This window comes from Balaenoptera musculus, chromosome 2, assembly GCF_009873245.2.
Source record: "Balaenoptera musculus isolate JJ_BM4_2016_0621 chromosome 2, mBalMus1.pri.v3, whole genome shotgun sequence".
Classification (NCBI taxonomy): Eukaryota; Metazoa; Chordata; class Mammalia; order Artiodactyla; family Balaenopteridae; genus Balaenoptera; species Balaenoptera musculus.
The window spans coordinates 23733889-23739888 of record NC_045786.1 but is presented as its reverse complement, the minus strand read 5'-3'; the positions used below and the strand labels follow the sequence as shown (position 1 = coordinate 23739888).

Below are 6000 nucleotides of genomic sequence, written 5' to 3'. Positions count from 1 at the left end.
TGAAAGAGCTTGGGAACCCTAGAGAGCCCATCCCCAAACCTCTACTTAGTGGGTGCACAGGTATCGCTACCTCCAAATGTTCTTATGGTGACCATGAGGAGAGCCAAAGAGTAGCAAGCAAGCCCAGAGCTGTCACTGGCCACCCTACTTTTCCTTTCACTGGCCAGCTGTGGCTGCAAGTACCGGAAGGTAGCGTGTATTCATTTTTGAAGCGTCAGCATATACAGAAACGGGTGGAACAGTCAGATGGGGGGGAGGACCTGAGGGGCAGAGACCCTGCTAATGGTGGCCAAGAGTTTTACTTCTAGATGCTCCCACTGGGTCCCCACTTCCTCCCAAAATGGGAGGGAAACTCTGCAAAAGCTTTTATATCTATGGTAGCTAATGACCCAGTCAACATTACTGGTGACATTTATAGTGTTAATTCCAGCCCTGCTAGAGACAGTGGACTTTGTAGGTGCCACGGGGCTTGGTCACATTTCAGGCAGTCTTTCCCCATCCCTCAACTCTGCCAGTGCCACACACTCCTGATGTGCGGTTTGCCTGTTTGCAAAAAGGGGTGAAATTCATTCCTCCCTCAGTCTTCCTCCCTCCCTCCCTCCCTCCCTTTCCCTCTTCGCAACCCGGAAGAGCTCCGTTCTCTACAGTGTGCAGAAGGCGGGGGAGGGTGTTCCTAGGAAGGATGCACATCACCCAGGTTTTACTTCTCGCTGGAAGCCCGCGTGAGATGCCGTAAGCAGCTGGGGCGGTGAGGACCGCAGCGGCGACAACAGTGGCGAAGTCTGCCTGTCATTTCTGCCTTCAGACCTCCAGCGAGTCAGGAAAAAATAAAAAACAGCTGGCCGCCGAGAGCAGGCTACCCAGGTCAGTGAATATCACTATCTTCTGTCTCTAACTCTGCAGTGGCTTTCCCTGCTCCACGTGGAGAGAATTAAGAGGAGGTCTCCACTCCAGAGAGACAGCTGCCCCTGGAAGAAAGTGAACTAGACCCCAGTCCTTATTGTTCTTTCTGGTCCCTGGAAATCTTTGGCTTTCTGCAATGACCTTGGGCGCGCGTGGTGTGTGCATGTGTGTGTGTCCTTGTTTGGAGGAAAGAGCCAGTAGAACTAGGCATGCAAAGAAAAACTAAACAGAAAAATAAGAGATGGTGGGAATGCTTGGGAAGGGCTGGACATACATTTTCCACTTCAGGGAGGGCAGAGGGTTGGGGAATAGAACCAGTTTGAAGGAGCATCTCAGCCTTCTCCCCAAGGTGGCTGCAGGGTCCAGTGTCAATTTCATGTTTATTTCCCTCTGCCTACAAGTGACTGTTTAGGCTCATTGTCTCTGCATATAATTAAAGAAACAGCTGTGCACTGTGGGTTGAAAGTTGGAGCCCAGATGTGTGGGCATCTGGCATCCCTTGGGGAGCTGGTGGCTGGCAGGCGCCTTTGCTTCCAGGAGCACCCTGAGGGGGGTGAGAAAACCCAGCCTGGGAGGGAGGGTGTCCAGGGTCCTGGGGAGTGGGAGGGGGAGAGGAAACAAGAACTCTACTTTCTCCCGGGACATTGGACCAACAGACCTCCAAGAAGTCACTCAATCAGAAGCAGTTCCCAACAAAGACAGATAACGTTAAAATGCAAGGGAAGTTGAGTGACTCTGAGTAGGAGAGTTGTTTTTATTCACCTTTCCTTCCTCTCAGACACCGGAGGGTGCTTTGAAGAAGTGGACACGGGTGAGTCTGTCCAGGGCAGGGGATGCAAAGGAGTCTAACCCGGAGGATCTCTCCTCTGCTTGGTTCCCAGTTCACCTGTGCTTTTCTCTTCCTCTGTCACCCACATTCACCAGGGCACTGGGGTTGTGGGGGGAGAATGAAGTTTAAAGGGACAGATAATAATAAAGTAACATTTGCAGCCCTCCCATCCCTTAGCGGCTGTGGTAGAAAAGGGGTGTGTGTGTGGAGGGGGGCTGTTGGTTGTGTGACAGGCTTGGGGCAGGGGGTCCCAGTCAGGCTGGTAGAGTCAATCGAGATGGAGTCCTGGATAGGAGATGCTTGCAGGGCCCCAGTGGCTGGTTGTGAGGAGGGGGCTTACCATTAAACCTTTAAAATGTGTGATTCTGAGGGAAGGACTTGCTGCCCATTTGAATCTAGGGTGGGATACGGCATCCAGGTCAGACAAACCAAGACCCAGGTGGGTGCAGACCCAGGGTCTTAGGGGCTCCCATATCGACTTTGCCTGGGACTGGGCAGGAGGCCCAGCTCCCAGCAGTAGCCCTGCCAGGCCTCAAGTTCCTGGCTGGAGAAGGCAGCTGGGGTCTGAGGAGCCGGGTGAGTGGTGCACCCTACACAAGCCCCGCACCCCACGGGCCCCCCTCCCTTCTACACAGAATCTCCACCCACCCCGCCCTCCCCCCCACCCCCACGAATCAGGATCAGGGTTGGTCTTCCCTGCCAAAAGCCCGGAGACAGAGGAAGCTGCATTTTGCTTTATTTGTTATGTTCATCCTGCCTTTTTGCCAAGGATACAGGAGGTGGGGGTGAGTCGGGGGATGCAGTGAAGCGGTGGGAGTGGGCACCCCTGGGTGGACGCCCAGCAGCGCAGGGCCACCCTGAGAGGCCTGGGAAAAGAGCAGGTACGCGGGAGCCGGGTGGCTGAGGACCCCTCTTCTGGAGGTTAAGGCAGTTTGCGCCAGGAACCGCGGGAGGTAGCAGGGAATTAGAGATGCAGATGAGGTAGTGGGGGCAGAGTCCGAAGGCCCAGTGCTCTCCGGCAGCCGGTTATTCTAACCATTTCGGCTGCGCTCAGGTGTGGTCTCCTTCTCGGTGTTCCAGCCCTTTCGCACAGAAAAGTGCATTCCTTTTGTGGTGTGTCTTTGTGTGCGGACCAAATATTTCCGATCACCTCTTTTTCTTAATGGTGGGAGTAACCGAGCGAGCGGGCCAAGGAAGCCCCGGATCTGGAGTACGAACCCCACTTTTTGTTCCTGGCCGCTGGGCAGCCGGGACTAGAGGTGGTGAGGGGGTGCGGCGGTTGGAAGGAGGAGAAAGAAACGTGGCCCAGGGCGCTCGAGCGGAGCACTCCCTGGGTGTCCGTCGCTGCGGGTGTGCAGACACACGTGTGTGGTTGTTGTTTGGTTTTATATAACAAATTGCTCGGGGTCCGCGAGGTGGCAGGCGGCGGAGAGCCGAGCGCGAGCCGGGGCCGCCGGGGAGAGGCGGCGGCCGGGCGCAGTCCTGGCGAGAGGGAAGGGCGGAGGGTGGGCGCCTCGGAGCCGGGCAGATCTACAGATTTTACCGCGCTCTCCGGCGTGTCCAGAGGGAGACACGAACACTTCGCGCCTCTGCTGTCTGCTGGTCGGAACGGAATTACCTGCCCCCATTTCTCTCTCCCGGTCGTGAAGTCCCCTGCCCTCGAAGCTGTCATTGTCCAGCAATCGACACCCCAATTTTTCAGGCTAGAGAAGTAAAAACACAGTAGCCCCAAGAGAAAGCCCTCCTTCTCCTGAAATGCCAAAATGAAGTGGCCGGCGGAGAGTCGGCCGCGGCGAGCGCTGGGGCTCGGGCCTGGCCAGGGGCCTCTAGAGATGCGCGGCGGTGAGGCGGCGGGCGACAAACCGGGGGCGCTGGGAGGCTAGGGGGGAGTGGAACCGGTGCCCCACGTGCACCCCTTCTGCCCCCAAAACGCGAGGGCCTGTTGTTCACGTGGGTGAATCCCGCACTGCTGACTCCTTTCCTGGCTGCGGTGGCCGCTCCCTTCCCTGGGCGTCCCGGAGGCTTCAGCGGTGCGGCCTGAGGCACCCCCAGGACGAGAGCCTGGGGTGAGGCGCCGCTAGCCGCTTCCTACGACAGTGGTGCCGCTGGGGCGGGACAGACGGCCTGTGGCCGCGGAGACGCCGCGGGGACCCACTGGAGCACCTCCATCCCTTCCCTTCTCTCGCGGCTCCACCTGTCCCCCAGGCCCCCAAAACCAGGAGGGAGGGAGAGCTCGGAGGGGCCCCCTTCCTCCAGGGTGACTCGCATTCCTTTCAACTGGCCCTCAAGGGGAAATCTTTCACCCCTATCCAACCCCGGGGCTCCCCCCATGGCCAACCCTCTGACATGTGCATTGTTAAACTCGAAAACAGAAATCCCCTGTCGTCTCCCTCCCCCTCCCCCTTTCCGCTACACCCTTACCTACCCAATTTTTATCTCGCTACCATCAGGGTTTTTCTCTACGGGGGAGAAAAGGGTATCGGCAGAGGGAGGGCCAGGATCCCTTGAAGCTGGAGGGCCCGGCCAAGCGGTAGGGGCAGATTGGGAGGGGGTAATCTCCGAGGGCATCTCCTCTCCGACGTCTCTCGCCGCTCCTCCTGGCCCGAGCGGGTTTCCTTCCGAGTTTTAACCGGTGATAGATGAATAAGCGGAAAAAAAAAAAAAAAAGTAAATCAAACCACATACCACCCCCAAAGTGCTGGCTCATTTTCCAGGGCAGGTAGACCCTGGGCCTGGGCGGCTGGGCGTGGGAGCCGGGAGGGTCAGGGCGCGTGCCGAGAGCGCTTTTCGCCCGAGTTCCCGCGGGTTTCCCCCTTGTCGTTTCCACCTATAGCATCTTCCCTTTGCCTGTGAATTTTGGGGTCCCCTTTATTCTGCGTCCCCCCCCCAAGTTCCCTGCTCGCCGTATTTCTTTTGAACAGAACAGTCAGCACTGCCCACTTCTCTCTCCTCAGCTTGTGATTCCGCTCTCCACTTTCTGCATTTCAGCTCATGCGGGAAAGAGAAAGGGGGCTTGGGTGGGAACTGCAGAGATATCGTAGAATATGTGTGTAGCCTGCGCTGTCCCGGGACGCCGCGCCCGAGCGGACTTCCCCGCCGTTTCGCTCGCGCAGCCGGGGCCTGGCGGTGGCGCCTCCGGCCGTGTCCCCGGCGTAACCCTCTCGCCCGGCTGCCGGCGAGCTGTTTATACAGCTTTACCTGTGCTATTCTCGTATCCAGTAAAAATCCTCGCCCGGCCACGGTAACATAATCCGAGGGCCGAGGCAGAGGAGGGGGTAGCGAGGCTGGCTCGGTGGAGAGGGAGGTGTGTACGCGCCAGAAGGGGGTTCTCTCCTTTGCCCCTCCTCCCCCAATGGGAAAGGAAATTGGGACAGTTCGGGTGATCGAGGTGGGGGACCCAGGGCTAAGGAGGAAGGAGGCCGGTTTCCACGTCCCTGTTCTCTCTGCTTTTCTTCCTCTAACAGGCACTGGGGACCCGCGCGGTGGCCGCAGCTCGGACGCGTGCTGCCTGCAGGCGCGGCGGTTCCGGGGGCGCCCCTCAGGGCTAGCGAGGCCCAGGACGGGTTTCCCCCCGTCCAGGACCAGGACCAGGACCAGGACCTGGTTGCCCTCACCCCGCTTTCAGCTTGCCTCTTGAGACCTCCCACACCTAAGACAAAACCGGCAAGGCAGGGATCCGACACTTAACCAGGTCTTCCCTTCCGGGCCAGCCACTTCTTCCAGAGCGCCCTAGTCCCGGCCGCAGCCGGCGCATGGAATCGAATTAAACGCCTCTTGGCGCTTATTGTCTCTCGCTAATTGTTCCAACAATGGCCACTATAAAAATGGAGACATCCAATTAAAGGCCCCGCCGGGCCGCGCTCGGCTCCCGGCGAAGACCTGGCTGCCGGCCTGAGGCTTGCAGACCGCCCGCGCGCGAACCGGGCTGGTGCGGGGCGCCGGCGCCGGCCTCGGCACCTCTGGCCTCCACTTCCTCCCCAGACGCACAGCGACCGCGACCGGTTCACACCATTTTTAATGACCGATCGCAGCCAAGGAAGATTGATCGGGCTGGAATGGGAAGGGACTTCTCCTCCTCCAGCCCCAGCTCGCCAGAGCCTCGGGGCCGCGCTCCAATTTCTGGCCTTTGCTGTGGCTCTGCGCCCTCCCCGCCCCCAGCCCCGCAGGTCCCTGGCTTCACTTCTGTCTTTAACTGCGCGGCCGGGTCCGCCCAGGCCGGCGCCGCGGCTCCGGTGGGAGTGACGCGGCGGCGCGGCCCGGCTCCGCTT

General features: G+C 59.1%; 1 protein-coding gene across 1 annotated transcript in view; it reads left to right on the top strand.

The window, feature by feature from the left end:
* Positions 1-713: 713 nt before the first annotated feature.
* Positions 714-6000, top strand: part of GATA3 (GATA binding protein 3) — a 29408-nt gene continuing 24121 nt past the window's right edge. The window contains exon 1 of the mRNA XM_036843565.1: positions 714-864. The gene's annotated coding sequence lies outside the window, so the exon portion shown is untranslated. The remainder of the gene's footprint in view (positions 865-6000) is intronic.